This window comes from Solanum pennellii, chromosome 8, assembly GCF_001406875.1.
Source record: "Solanum pennellii chromosome 8, SPENNV200".
NCBI lineage: Eukaryota > Viridiplantae > Streptophyta > Magnoliopsida > Solanales > Solanaceae > Solanum > Solanum pennellii.
The window spans coordinates 44104293-44120928 of NC_028644.1; the positions used below are offsets into that span (position 1 = coordinate 44104293).

The following is a 16636-nucleotide window of genomic DNA, read 5'->3' on the forward strand; positions in this document are numbered from 1 at the left end:
TGAATGTTGGTTTTACTGTCTCGTGTTTATTTCTAGCCGAAGATGGAGGATGACATAGAAGCATACATGAAGACTTGTCATCTCTGTCAAGTAGACAAGACTAAACGTAAAGAGTATACATCGGATTAGAAACAAAAATAGAACAACATATATTTTAATAACCGGCGGGGAGAGTGAGATCGACATCTTAAGTTTGACGTGATCGAATGGAGAAGAAAGATAGGGTGACATGAAGGAGAAGGGTGAGGGTATTGGAAAATTGACATTTTTTAAAACTGAAATGCGCTTTATTCATTTTATATTTTATTTTATTTTCATGTCAACTTTGAGGGTGGAATTAAATTTACTTTTGAATAATATAGGTGTGTAATAGGACGCTCCAGTAGTTTAAGAGTGTAATTAACCTTTCGATACAACTTTAGGAGTGAATTTATGTCTTTTTCCATTATTTCATTGATATATTATATTATGATGCGTGGGACCCGGGCTTTTTTCTTAACCTTTGTTTCTCATTTGGAAAAAGAAATAGATTCCCCCTTGAATCTGTCCGAGAAGTCAGTTACACGCTTAAACTATCATAGTGACATATAACACACCTTAACTACTCAAAAGTGAATTTATTACCACTTTGAGACGTGTAACACCACTCTCACATTATGTAGTGTATTACACTCGCTGCCACATCAGCACTACGTCAGCGTCATTTCATAAATTATAATTTTTTATTTTCGTTTCTTTATTAATTAATTTTTATTTTTTAACTATGTTTTACTCTAACGAATTCCTAATTAATTGTTTTAATTATCCAATAATTATATCTTCTACATCACTAATACCACCCATTTTTAATTCTCATTTCATCGAAAAACCATATTCAACCCAAACTTCACTATTAATTTGTTCTGTACCACCACTATTATATCACCTTCAATTCTTCTTCACCACACTACAATATTTTAGGCCTACGCCCACACTAAATCTGAGCAACGCTTGTAAAGTGTTGCCTAATATATTTTTGGGAGCGCTATAAAATGTAGCCTAAACTTTTAACTTTTGGCAACAACAATATTGGCAACACTTGTAAAGTGTACCCTTCAATGGTATAAGCTACACTTTATAAGCGTTGTCATAGTATAAAATAAATGGCAACAATTATTTATATTTATTGCCACACTTTTAAAGTGTCTTATTTTATAATTGTAAAAACAACACATTAAAAATGTGGCCTAAAATTTATCACTAAAATTTTATATTCCCTCCATATTTTTAACTCTCCCTCCCATTTTTATTGGCCAAAAAATATAATTAATAAAAACTTTTCTCTTTCTCTTCTTTCCTATTTGATGAATACACATTTACTCTTCTTTCCTTTCTAATGTTTTTTCTCTAGAATTGTAAATCGAAGAGAGGAAGTTGAAGATCGAAGTGACGAAGCTGAAGAAATGAAGAGCTGAGCTGATGAAATGAAGAGCTGAGCTGAAGATTCTCTTCTCCAGAACCCAAATTACTTGAAGAGATGACGAGCTGAAGCTGAAGATCTGGGATCGAAGAACTGAAAAGCGTAAGCTGAAGACTCGATTTTTTCAAGCGTAAGTACTGATTTCGTACAGTCGATTACTAAAAACAATCAATTTATTGCATTCTTATTTTTTGTTTAGAAGTAATTTTATTACTTTAGGGTTCTTAGAACTGAAATTCCTGTTTCCTTCCCCTCATTTGCGCTTTCCAGATAATCTTTGCTTGTTATAGTTTGTGGATTGTGAAATTGTAAGGGCAAAATAAGAAATGTGTAGATGTGGTATTATTGTGCATGTAATCATTTAGTTAAACAATTAACCTGTTTATAATTGCATAAAATCCAACATAACACAAACGTGACATTATTTGTATATTATTTTGCATATGGCTGCATATTTAATTATTATTTCATAATGTTATGCAGGTGATAATATGCCTACAATGTGGTGACAAAAGATTCTCTAACACATTTGTTTTTTTCTGTAAATTTTTTTGAAGTTGTTGTACATTAGTAAGTTAGATTGCTACCAAACATCATTTTTCAAGTTCAGACATTTTACCATCTCTTATTAGCTTTTTTTTTCATTTTTGGTTTTGATTTCTAATAAGAACTCACTGATGCAGTGAGTTAACCACCATAATGGCTTCACTGAAACAATGGAGAAACAGCCATTGTAGAGAGGAAGAAGAAGAACAGAATTTCAATATATTTCATGCCAAAAATCCCTTGTTATTTCATCTACAACTCCTTCATTATATACGTATAACTTGGAAGATTCTAGACTAATTAAAGAAGGAGAAAACATGTGATTAACCAACTAACTAACTAACCATGTGACTACTAACTAACAATATGACAGCTAACTAATTACATGAACAGCAACTAACAAGAAATATTAACTAACTCTGCTATTTAGTGGATATAATTCTCAATACCCCTCCTCAAGTTGGAGGTAAGGACTTTACAGCCAACTTGCTCAGAATTGCAGCATGTTTAATGCCAGTGAGAGACTTAGTAAAAATGTCTGCCAATTGTTCATTTGTGGTTACATGTTGAATTGAAATGAGCCCTTCCTGCAACTTGTTGCGTACAAAATGGCAATCAACTTCAATATGTTTAGTTCTTTCATGGAACACAGGGTTATGTGCTATGTGTATGGCAGCTTGACTGTCGCAATATACAGCTATGGGAGAAGAGTGAGGTATTGTCAGCTCATTGATCAGCCTGTGTAGCCATACTAACTCACCTACCACCTTCCTGAGTGACCTGTACTCAGCCTCTGCAGATGATAGTGATATAGTTTCCTGCTTCTTTGATTTCCAGCTGATAGGACTATCTCCAAGTAATACCAAGAATCCACTTACTGATCTCCTAGAATCTGGACATGTAGCCCAATCTGAATCACAATATGCCTTCATAACACAGTTAGGATCCTTTGATAAGTAGATTCCCAGTGTAGGATCTTGTTTTATATACCTGAGTAAGTGGAAGGCTGCTTGTAAGTGAGGAATTCTGGGGTCTTGCATGAACTGGCTCAGTTGTTGAACACTGAAAGAAATATCCATTCTGGTATTAGTAAGGAAATTTAGTTTTCCCACAAGCTTCCTATAATAGGTAGGATCAGGTAGTGGACTTCCTTCCTTGGCTTTGAGCTTAACATTTGGATCATGGGGTGATGATAAAGCTGTGTATCTGAAACAATCATACTCCTTCAATTAATCTAGTGCAAATTTCCTTTGTGAGATAAGAACCCCTCCTGCAGTGTCAAGTATCTCCATACCTAAAAAATAATGAAGCCTACCAAGGTCTTTAATCTTGAATGTCTCATCAAGGTATAGCTTTAGTTGAGTGATCTCAGTGGAATCTGTGCCTGTCAAGACTATATCATCAACATAAACTGCCACAAACACTACCAGTGAATTGGACTTCTTGTAAAACAAGGAGTAATCATAGTGTGAATGTGTATATCCTCTAAGAGACAGTGCCTCAGTCAACTTGGCATACCACTGTCTGCTGGCTTGTTTAAGCCCATATAAAGACTTGTTAAGCTTGCAAACTAAGCCTGGCTCACCCACATCAAGACCTTGAGGTATTGTCATATACACCTCTTCATTTAAATCACCATGCAGAAATGCATTATTGACATCAAGTTGAAACATTTTCCAGCCTTTCTTCACAGCACATGCTATCAATGTTCTCACAGTAGTCATCTTGACAACAGGTGAATATGTTTCTGTGTAGTCTATTCCAGCCTTTTGTGTGTATCCCTTAACCACCAATCTAGCCTTGAATCTCTCAACACTGCCATCAGCTTTATGTTTCACTTTGTAAACCCATTTACAACCAATAGTTTGTTTGTTCATAGGCAGTTTAACCAAATCCCAAGTTCTGTTTGCATGTAAAGCATCAAATTCTTGTTCCATTGCCTTTTGCCATGCAGGACTTAATGCTGCTTCTTCATAGGAATATGGTTCACTATCACAACAAATGTTTTTAACCAAGACTTGATTTTTAGAAACAGTGACATCAGAACTGGTGTGTTTACTGAGCAATGCATTAGATATCAGGCTACTTTGGTTGGCATTAGGAATGGTATTGGAAACAGAGTTGTTCTTTAGGTTGGGAAGTGATAAGACATAGTCCTTTAAATGACAAGGTATCTTAGTTTCTCTATTGGATTTTCTCTGTGGTATATGTGGGATTGGTGTAGTTTGTGTTGGTGGTGAATGTACAGGCTGAGGATTAGGAGACAGAGTTGGATGATCATCAATTACATCTAAATGATTATTTAACAATGCATCACAAGGTTCAGAGAAATCAGTAGAATGAGTTTTTGCAATAGAAGGAAAATTACTATTTTCTGAAGATAAAGAAAAAGGAAATATGCCTTCATGAAAAATTACATCTCTAGAGATTTGTATTTTCTTTGTGACAAGACTCATTACCTTGTACCCTTTGATTCCAGATGGATATCCTATAAAGATATGGGGGGTGGTTCTTGGCTCTAGTTTGTCTCTGTGAACTCTAGGCAATGTGGGATAACATAGACATCCAAAGGATCTTAATTGACTATATTTTGGTTTCTCTTTATATAACATCTCATAAGGACATTTATTTTGAAGGAAAATGGATGGAAGTCTGTTAATGAGGTATGTAGATGTGAGAATGCAGTCACCCCAGTACTTAGTTGGTAACTTGGATTGGAAAAGAAGTGCTCTAGCAGTTTCAAGCAAGTATCTGTGTTTTCTTTCCACTATGCTATTCTGCTGTGGAGTGTAAGGACAGCTTCTCTGATGTGTAATGCCTTTAGCTTGGAAAAACTTAAGTGTTTCATTGTTGTTGAACTCTAACCCATTGTCTGATCTGATACACTTTACAGTTGTTTGGAACTGATTTTCTATCATATTGATAAAGGTTTGAAGAACCTGTATGGCATTACTTTTGGTGCTCAACAAATATGTCCAAGTAGCTCTACTATAGTCATCTACAAGGGTGATAAAATATTTACAATTGTCATATGTAGGAACATGGTAAGGACCCCACAAATCAATGTGAAGAAGGTCAAATATACTCTTAGAATGAGTTGTACTGTGGGTGAATGGTAGTCTGGTTTGCCTTGCCATAGGACATATGGTGCAAGTGAAGGGCTGTCTACTAGAAAACTTAACTGGAATAGTAGGTATGGTTTTCATTTTTACAAAGGGTACATGGCCAAGTCTGTTATGCCACAGCAAATCCACATCATTCTTAAGAGATGCACCATTATTCAACACACTTGTATTTTCAGTAGATGAGCAAACAGACATCACAGGAAGTTTTCTAGATTCTTCCACAATGATTTATTACAAACTGAACTTGGAAAAGGAATACTCCTACATACATGAGGTAGACAACTACAAACAAGATCAGTGGTTTGAGTAGCATTTTTCAAGCATCTTCCACACATGTAGTAAATGCCATCCCTGCTACTACCAATTGCCTGAGGCCTCTTCACTGAAGGGCCTGTAATAGACAGGTTGTATCAGTAAAAGAAATCATACACTGCATTGAAGAGACTAAGGACTGAACTGAAATGAGATTATGTTTGAAAGAAGGAACATGTAATACTTTGTTTAAAACCATTTTAGGTGCAATGTGTACATCACCAAACTCTGTCACTTTTACTTTGTATCCATTTGGAAGTGAAACAAGTATAGGATAAGGTAATGTTTGAATGTTTGTCAATGAAGATTTATTATATGTCATGTGGTTTGAAGCTCCTGAGTCAATGATCCATAAGTCAATGCTTGATCTTGAACACTTGCATGAAGTATTACCAAACTCAATAGAAGAAGTGCATAGTATTGTACCTGCAGACTTGTTAGATTCAGCATTGTTCTTAGAATCCTCTCCTGAGCTATCAATCTGGAACTGCTGTAACAAGTTCATAATATGGCCATATTGTTCTTGTGTAATAACAGCATTTGAATTACTATTTTCTTGTGAGCATTCTTCTCCATGTGCATTTGCCACAATTCTTCTTCCTCTGAAGTTTTGATTATTATTCTGCCTGAATTGTTGTGCATTGAACTGTTGTGTATTGCTTGTTCTATTGTTAGGAACATTGTTCTTTGGAGGATATCCATGTAGCTTATAACACTTCTCCTTGATATGACCTTGCTTCTTACAGAAATCACAGATCAAAGCACTTCTATTACCATTGTTATTCAATTCACTACTACTTGAGAAATTTGTTCTATATCCTCTACCACCTTGTGATCCTCTGCCATCATTTGCATTTAGTGAGATTGACTCCATAGGTGTACGACTGGTAGGTCTATATTCTCTTTGTTTTTCCTCTTGAATCAACAGAGAGAAAGCCTGTGCAGTAGAAGGAAGAGGACTCATCATGAGTATGTTACCTCTGATCACAGTGTAAACCTCATTCAATCCCATGAGGAATTGTATCAATCGTCTATCTTGTTCTGACTTGTGCATACTATCCTTTGCACCACAGATACATGTACATGTGCATATGCTCTTGGTGTTCAAAGTATTTAGTTCTTCCCACAGCTTTTTCAGTTTTGTGTAATAGACAGTGATGTCTAATGTTCCCTGTGTTAAATCATCAATTTCCTTTTGAATCTGATATAGTTTTGCACCATTTGTCTGGTCATATCTGTCTTCCAGCTCCTTCCAAAGTTCACACGAGTTGTTGACATATTCAACACTATCTGCAATCTCCTTGGTGAGAGAATTCAATATCCATGAGGTTACCATATCATCACATCTCTGCCATTGACGAGATTGTGGTGAATTTTCAGCTGGCTTCACACAACTTCCATCGATAAAAACTGACTTGTTCTTCACAGACAAAGCTCGTAAGATGCCTCTTCTCCATGATCTGTATCCAACTCCATCAAATTGAGCTGGAACGAGTGGTGTTCCTGGATTATCTGAAGGATGCACATAGAAGACACTGTTCATGTCAATTCTAGTGCTAGTTGCTTGAGCTGTAACTTCTGTCATGGCAAGCCAATAAACTTGGATGAAGATTTGGGATCAAACACAGATCTCGCAGATACAAAACGAGAGAATCTAACCCTGCTCTGATACCATAATAAGAACTCACTGATGCAGTGAGTTAACCACCATAATGGCTTCACTGAAACAATGGAGAAACAGCCATTGTAGAGAGGAAGAAGAAGAACAGAATTTCAATATATTTCATGCCAAAAATCCCTTGTTATTTCATCTACAACTCCTTCATTATATAGGTATAACTTGGAAGATTCTAGACTAATTAAAGAAGGAGAAAACATGTGATTAACCAACTAACTAACTAACCATGTGACTACTAACTAACAATATGACAGCTAACTAATTACATGAACAGCAACTAACAAGAAATATTAACTAACTCTGCTATTTAGTGGATATAATTCTCAATAATTTCTGCCCTACTATTTTGCATGAATGTCCAAAGAATTGCCTTATTAGTAGTAGGAACAAGTATATTAGTTGATGATGGAACTAAGATGAGTTCCTGCGAAATCATTAGAATATGTTCTTGGTATTTATCAATTGTAATTATGAGAGGAAATTTTTAAAATGATTCTGTAAATCCTATTTTGGTGTGGACTAGTGAGATGCATATAGTTCTACTATTTAGATAAAGGTTACCTCAATATGAAAATTTCAGCAGACAGAAGTTTTTACAGAATCATTTTTTGTATAGCAATGTAAGTTAACAAGTTGACTCAACTATCTGTAAAAGACGGAATTCTTGACTTTTTTAAATGATTCTTACGATCTTAAACAATCTTCTATTACTTATAGTCCAATTAATCTAAATGGACACTCTTATTAACCAAAAGAAAAAAAAAAGAAGTCTCAGCGAATGAAACAGTGTAGTTTGTCAATTTGTCTTTCCTTTCTCTATCAATTTTCTCTAACCCCAGCTTGACGCTACTTCCCATCTAGACATGTGTATACACGTCTTCCTTATCAAAATTCCTTTGTAGAGCTTCTTTTTCAATTTCAATGATGACTGCGCAAATGATAAAATTGCATGATGGTCTCCGGCTCCGAGTCTCAAAGTAAAGCTTACTATAAAAATCAATTATTCACCCCTTAATTCCAACTGGATCTTCCACTTGTTCATCTTGAATTACTAGTTGGTCTATGTTACTATTTCACTTATGAGAAATTGCCACTTTATGAAAGAAGTTGGTATTCTTGTCCCCTCCTTGAGCCCATAAGGCTCCGGGTCTTTTTGATATCCATAAAATTTCTTCAATTTTGATGTATTCTCCATGTTCCATCAGAAGAGATTTCAGTAGTCATTCCGCCTCTGTCAAAATTTTGTCCTCCTGTACAACATCCAAATTAGCTAGTTGACTCAGAACCTTCTATAAAATCAGATTATTCTTCCATAGCTGGAGTAGTTCTCTTTCAATTTCATTGCTTGGAAGAAAACTTTATCACATTAAAATCTCAACAAATATCCCATGTCCCTTCCAACGGTCTGTAATAACTCATGTTTCCTCCTACTCATTATCCCATTCCAGATTGAATTTTTTATATGGGAGATGTATTGAGTGACTGAGTACACTGGTAAGTATACTGAGATGTTACAACCTAAATTTCAGAATTAGTGTTACCAACTTGACTAGAAGCATATTTATGAGACTTACCTGTTTTCAGTAGAGTGTCTTGGTATTGTTCGAGTTGAGTTTCCTCCTTTTCCATGCTTTATTTAGTGCGAATACCATCCTGATTTACATGTCTGCATTAGACTATCATTGGATATTTCTCTTGTTGCCCCTGTTTTTTAGCCTGAGATAGACTTGGGTTTGAAATAGCTACAACTATCTGCTACAAATCTGCAAATATGTGATATGGTATACATCTGTAAATCTACAAATGCGCAATCTGCAAATCTATGTAGTGACTTACAACTGCGTTGTGGTATCTGTAGTGGAAAAGATGTCATATGATTTAGGCTCTATTGATTTCTGGAGTTTTATTTGGGTAAAGTTGGTGATAAAGATTTTGTTTTTGCTGCCAGTGACATTCTAATAATGCTAACATATAAACAGTTGAAATATGTAAATCGTCAACCTTATAACTAAGCATACAAAAATAAAGCAAACTGATGTAAAGAGATTTGACTCACTTTTAAATAAATGATTTTCCAAACTTCCTTTTGACATGACTTCATAAAAAAGAAGTATGTTATCAAGCTCCGCAACATCCAATTAACCTCACTAGATTTTCATTGTTAAGCAGACCTAGTAGTTGGCCTCTGCCTGTAGGTTTTGTTATGTCGAAAATAATGTTAAATCACAAAAGTACAAGTGTTGCAAAAGATGTTAACAGCAGAGCTTTTGTCCACTCTTGCCAAATCCCACATTGAAATGTGAGGGGAATTTGGTGTTCTTTCTTTATGGAACAAAATTGCCCAGAGGAATAAATATTCAAACATTAACGTTGTTATCAATTCTTATTTCCCTAAGAACTCATAAACGTATTTGCATAGGGTATGCACAATAGATATCTAATCTTGCTTATTGACATATATATTTGTTTTTGCTATTTTATCATTGGTAATTGCTTCTACAGGTTGGATGATCAGGGAGATTTAGGCATCTTGGTTAATCTGTTAGCCTGATTGCTTTTGAGGATCGCTTCACTTTGTATGCATTAATTATGTTCATTTCTTTTATACTAGATTATTAAGTTTCTATGTGTTGATTTTTGTTGATACTGATTGTATCTATCTGACTGTGAGGTACAGAATTGAACAAGAAATAGAAACAGTGATCAAGAAAATCACTCCAAAGATAGATCAAGTTATATATTATCAATGAGTTGTTAGTTGTGGTTGATGGTGCTGCCAGTGGGTAAGCATTTTATAATCAATATGCATTGTGTATGCACTTTATTAAGTTGTTGAATATTGCTTCCTAGAGGATTTTTTCGATACTTAGTCCAGACAGTTTAATCTCTTTTGTCTGTTTTAGTTACCCAACAATCTTGGGTAGTGTAATTTACTAGCATTGGAGGTTGGCTATTTTGAATAGTACTTTCTTATTTCTGTACTTTTTATAAAAATACAGAGTTTTCTCTGTTAGCTCCTCTTTTTTTTTGAACGATATTGTTTGAACATTTGCATAAGGAACATGCTTATTTTAGCAGATGAACATATTCTTGAATAATACCTTTACCAGTTTAAGCTTTTCAAACAGTATACTCAGGAAATATTGGTTGGAGGATAGATATAAAGTTGTGTATGACAGTGCGAATTCTATTTTATTGTAAATTTCTAACAAGACTAAAAATATCCAAAGCAACAAACTTCTATAAAAAACACAACACAAAAGAAATGAATAAGAAAGGTTTCAGGATGAAGAACTCTGTTCCGTTATTGGACGTAGTCTTACTGCTTGGGAACACAAGGTTCAGGAGGCAAAACTCTGATGTCGAATGGTTGAATATGACTGGTATGTTTCTGAATAAGAGAGGTGCATAGGTTCAAATTATAGAATTTTTGATGAAGGAATCTGAGTGATCTGGTAGTCCTGGCTGGTTCAGATTATAGGGTGAGTCATGGCAGTTACCTGCAGTAGATAAGAAAATTGATACACTGTATATGCCAGCTACTACTTTACGGTGCAAAAATAGATGCCTAGCACTCTCCAACATTCTCTGATGGCACATATAACATTCATTAATGTATGTTTTTCCTATTGTAAAATGCAGTCAACTTTAGACTTAAAATTTAGTTCAACTTTCTTGCTTTAGATCGTTTTAATTGTTTTCTTCCATTTTTATAACTTGGAAGGCTACATAACACTTGAAGTCCTATAAGTAATATTTCACCCTTTATGATCCATGATTATAGGTAATCTTGCTTCAGATAAGGGACAACTTAGAATGAGTAAACTCTACGAAACTTTAAGATTTTTGGTGTGATCGACTATCTATTATAGTATCATTGTAATGTTTGCTTGAATGTTTAAACCTGCTAGTAATTGTTTCCTTATTCTTGATAAGTTCAGTAAATTTTGTCTATCCTATAATTCACTTTCTTTTTAAATTGTTTATATCCTATTAATTTTACTTATTTTTCCTTAGAAGTATAATCAACATTCAAAAACTTTTGTGGAGAATTCAAGGTTTGATTTGGCATAACACAAGTGTCATGACGAGGTAAGAAACTATTATCATCTCATAACACCTGATTCTGGTAACTTACTCATGAATTTAATGATTATTATTGAAATATCAAATATTGATATCTTTTTATAGGAATTCAAATATCCCATCCAAGGATTGGATGGATTTAGCAGGGTATAGCAAACCATATATTGATGGTGTTGAATCATTCCTAATTCAAATATCCCATCCAAGGATTGGATGGATTTAGCAAGGTATAGAAAACCATATCTTGATGGTGTTGAATCATTCCTAAATTTTGCTTACTCTTGTGGAGATCCTCATGGAGAGGAAATTCAGTGTCCATGTGCAAAATCTTGTAACATTCATTGGACTTGAAGGAATGTAGTGTATGATCATCTAATATGCTATGGATTTGTTAAAGGTTATACTAGATGGATCAATCACGGGGAATGGGATATAAAGTTGAATGTTGAAGATGATATGGATTGCTCGCGTGATGACATTGATGGATTGTTGAATGATCAATTTAGAGATGTTGCACAGGCTAAAGTAGCGTGATGACATTGATGGATTGTTGAATGATCAATTTAGAGATGTTGCACAGGTAGCTTATGATGGTCCAAATGAAGATGCCAAGAAATACTATAACTTAGTTGAAGAGGCAAGCCAAGAATTATATCCTGGTTGTACAGATTCTCTAAATTATCACTCACACTTCTATATTTGTAGAAGTGTCTACATGGATGGATCAATGAATCATTCACTTCTCTTTTAAAGTTATTAAAAGAGGCGATGCCAAGTTGAACATTCCTTCGTCTTACAATAAAACCAAGTCTATGGTTAAGAATCTCGTCCTTGATTATGAGAAAAATGATGCATGTCCAAATGATTGCATGTTGTTTAGGAATGATCATAAGGATGATGAATTTTGTCATACTGGCGGAGCTTCACTATATATTAAAAATCCTGAAGTTGATGGTGAGGTTGAGTCTTCTAAAAGATCACATCGACTTTCAGCAAAGACTTTGAGACACTTTCCATTAATTCAAAGACTCAAAAGGTTATTTATGTGCTCAAAGACAGCAGATTCTTTGAGGTGGCATGACGAGGAGCGTTCAAAAGATGAAAGTGAAGGCATCCCACTGATGGTCAAGCATGGAAAGATTTTGATAGGTTTCATCCAAATTTTGCTTTAGATTCTCGCAATGTGAGACTTGGATTAGTAAGTGATGGGTTCAATCCATTTCGAACCATGAGTATATCTCATAGCACATGGCCAGTTATGTTGATGGCGTATGATATGCCGCCTTGGATGTGCATAAAAATCTGAATATTCTATACTTTCTTTACTTATACCTGGACCACGATCACCTGAAAATGACATTGATATTTACTTACAACCATTGATAGATGAGTTAAAATTGTTGTGGGATTCTGGGGTTGAAACATATGATGCTTCAAGAAATCAAACTTTTCAAATTCGAACAGCTCCTATTTGGACAATCAATGACTTTCCTGTGTATGCTATGTTGTCTAGATGGAGTACAAAAGGAAAGTTTGCTTGCCCTTGTTTAACTATAACACTAATTCTTGATATCTTAAGCATAGCCGGAAAATTTGTTATATGGATCATCGTGTTTTTCTACCCATGGATCATCCATAGAGATCTAACAAAAGATCTTTCAATGGAAAAACTGAATTCAGGCCTCCTCCACTTTTATTAAAGGGAACTGATGTGCTTAATAGCTTACAAGATTTTGAAAATGTGTTTGGAAAGAAGATAAAGAGATCAAATGATGGCCCATGGAAAAAAGGTCAATTTTTTTTAATCACCTTATTGGTAGCACAACTTGTTACTCCACAACCTTGATGTAGGAAGAACACAGTTGATAGCATTCTTGGAACTCTTTTGGATATTCCTGGCAAAACAAAGGATCATGCAAAAGCCCGATATGATTTGAAAGAGATGGGAATTAGAAAGAATCTTCATCCAAAAGATACTGGAGATAACAAGAGAACAAAGTTTGCAAAAGCTTGCTTCTCAATGACAAATGGAGAGAAATCAATATTTGTGGAGTTTTAAAGACAGTCAAGCTACCTGATGGCAGTGCCTCCAATATATCTAGGTGTGTGCAACTGGATGAAAGGAAATTGTCTGGTTATAAGACTAATGATGCTCATTTCATGTTACATTACTTACTTCCAATACCCATTAAAAGCATCCTTCCAGATCATATGGCTATTGCTTTGATTCGTCTATATTGAAATCATTTTCTTACTTGTTGAAAGTGTAGAAAAACTCTTCAACAAGTTCTTTAACTTTACCACCACAAATGGTGCAAAACTCATTTTTGATTGAGAAAAAACTCCATATTGATTGTTCATGCTACTATATTCACTGGTCTATCAGAGCTTCACGATGAAAAGGATAGCTCGTGAGGTTTAAAGCAGTGATAGATTAAAGTTGGAGATTCACGATGCTTCTGATCTTAAATAGATCAGTTGATGAAAGTCTTAAGAAGGCTGCCTCTGACATGTATGATTGCTTATTTTTAATTAGATTCCCCCCCCCCTCCCCCCCCCCACACACACACACAAAATTTCCATCAAATCCTAAGCAATTTCTGCTCAAGAGCATATTTAACTACTTTTAACCTACACCCAAACATAGGTGATTTTTTTTTTCTTGATCCTAGTTATTTAATTATCTTCAATATTATGTTTTTGATAATTTTTATTGCAGAATTTGAAAATATGAAATGCTCTTGAAAGTTTTGCTTAAAGTTTAGCTATACGGATACTTATACATTCTCTCTATTGGATATAATCTGAAAATTGGAATTTCCATCATGTGTGCCTGTTGTTCTGCGTCTTCAGGATCTAGAGGACTTGGTGGTTCAGTTGATCTTCTAGATCATTATAAACTTAGGAAACATCTTGATTTTTATGCAAGTGATCATTATCATCCTCTATATCTGAGACAGAATATCATAGGAGTGTGGTGGGGGACAGAGAAATGAGGAGAGGTGCAGGGATGGAACTAGATCAGCTGTCGAAAAGCTCTTCCTATGAGGGACACAGATGTGTACACTTGCATTCCTTTTGTCTTGGATATACTCACGGATACTTTTCGGCTCAGAGAAACATCATCTATTGATCTTCCATTGGTAAGAATCACCTTATAATCCTTGATGTGCTCTCTTACTGTTTTGGGAGTGCTAAATCAAAGATCCGTTTGCTATACTAATACAGTCTTGTTGTAAAATTTCCCAGTAACTTATCTTTATGTTATTAATAGGCAGGTATAGGGTTGCCTTCAGGTGCATCAAAGCATAAAAAGAACAAACACAAAGATAGGTCAAGGAAACTGGATCCTAACAGTTGAATTGATAAGGATCACACGCCAATCAGGGATAACAATAAGGAGAAAAATGGGAGTAAGAAGCAGAATCATGGTCCGGATATTTTTCTGAGACAAATTTATGCTTCTTGCCATGAATAGTTGCTTATATTTTGTCATGATCAATTCTACATCTAATATTTCAAATGGAACTCTTTCAGCATAAAATGTGAAGTATATTTCAAATGGAACTATTTCAGCATAAAATGTGATGTGTTGAAGTTGTTTTGCAGTTAGTGATACATAGGGTTGAGAATTGGGATATTTATTGCAATAATTTCTGCTATGGCTTTTTAGGTTAATAATGTTATCCTTTCATGAATCAGATAACTAACAGAGATATTTCTAGAGCTTAGATTTGTATTGAAGTCAAGTTGATATGTTTTTATCATTACTTTAGTGGTAACCATTGTGTATCTTGTGTTATTGATTGCTCTTTCAGAAGCCAAGAACTTATGGCAATGGAGGTTTTTCTGGTATCCGCCATACCAGGAAACTGAGTTAAAATAGGTCAGCTTTCATCCGACCTGGTAATAACAGATTTTCTTTGTATAGAAAGTACACAATAATGTGTGGTAACTTAGCCACTTGGTTCCATGTGTGGGGAAGCTCTGTTTCATTATTTTCATTTCTGGCACATGAATAATAGCTTAGTAATTTTTTAAACTCATGAGGAAATTTTTTACATACTAGTAGTTTTAAGGGGTTATTTTATTGTTATTATATTTCTAGTTGTGGGACTCATGTTTTATTGTTTCTCTTTCCTATTCTCTCTCTTCGTTTTTCTAGATTTTTTTTTTAATTATTGGGAAATCAATTTAGTTACTATCTTAGTTTGTTTGGATGACAATAATAATTATTTATTTTAGCAGAACGTTTTTCAAATTATAATTTTTCTATAGTTATATGCGAGAAAATGATCAAAATGGTCCTTGATGTATTGGGATTGGTTTATTTTGGTACTTAATATATTCTAGGCGATTGAAATAGTCCTTCATGTATGAAAAATATGCTCAATTTAGTTTTTTACCCTAAACTCAAAAATCTATCCAAAAATTGTTAAATATAATTGTGGGGCCCACATACCTTATAAAATTCATCATTTTTACCATCTTTATTAGTGCAAAGAAAGAGTTTCATGAATTAGAATACACCATTTTCTCTAACATAAAATCACACAATTACAAAATAATTATTGTAAAAAAGTTGAATAAAATGAATCGTCAAAAATTCTCCAACCGGATATTGTTACCCTTATATCTGCATATGTTGATCTTGGTTACACCTTGTCTGCTCTTCGACTCTTTCTTGACTTCAAGGATAGGAGTCTTGCTATGGATGGGGTTACCCTTTTTGTTGCTATCACTGCTGCTGATAACAATGTTGATTAGATGTTAAATAAAATGGTGTCTAGAATTCTTGACGATTTATTTCACTGTTGTCATCACTGTTGCTAAGAATTCTTGACGATCCATTTCATTCAAAGTTTTTACAATAATTATTTTGTAATTATGTGGTTCGATGTTAGAGAAAATGGTGTTTCGAAATTCATGAAACTCTTTCTTTGAGCTAATAAGAATGAAAAATGGGGGATTTTGTAAGTTATGTGGGCCCCACAATTATATTTAACACCTAGAATTGAACACATTTTCATACAAGAAGGTTATTTCAATCACCTAGATATATTAAGGACCAAAATAAAATAACCCCAATACATCAAGGACCATTTTGATCATTTTCTCGGTTAAATGCTATGAGCATACACTAAGGGTGTCTTTGGTATGAAGAAAATATTTTTCAGTTTTCTTATGTTTTGTTGGGCTAAATGTTTTTCAGATCAACTCATTTTTCTCAAATATAAGGAAAATTTCTTTTCTTCAAATTTAAGGTAAACATTGTTTGAAACTCTCTTCTAACTTCAAGTTACAATTTTTTTTTTTTTGAAAAAATCAATCAAAGAATTTTTAAGTGTTCTTTTTAAAAATATATTCAACTTCAACATTTCATTTTTCACTCCTACCCTCGACCCTTTCCCTCCCCCCTACTTATTAGCC

At 34.4% G+C, this 16636-nt stretch overlaps 1 long non-coding RNA gene across 9 annotated transcripts; it reads left to right on the forward strand.

Moving 5' to 3' along the window:
- The first annotated feature begins 1299 nt into the window (after positions 1-1299).
- On the forward strand, positions 1300-15307 carry LOC114078373. 9 transcript variants are annotated; one of them, XR_003580015.1, is made up of 8 exons: positions 1300-1589; positions 9623-9696; positions 9798-9903; positions 11138-11212; positions 11312-13718; positions 14060-14349; positions 14481-14637; positions 15025-15307. It is a non-coding gene; the product is annotated as an uncharacterized LOC114078373 (long non-coding RNA). The 9 variants fall into 9 exon arrangements; XR_003580012.1 differs by lacking the exon at positions 15025-15307 and having other exon boundaries at positions 14481-14970; XR_003580013.1 differs by lacking the exon at positions 15025-15307 and having other exon boundaries at positions 11312-13308; positions 14481-14970.
- Positions 15308-16636: the final 1329 nt, after the last annotated feature.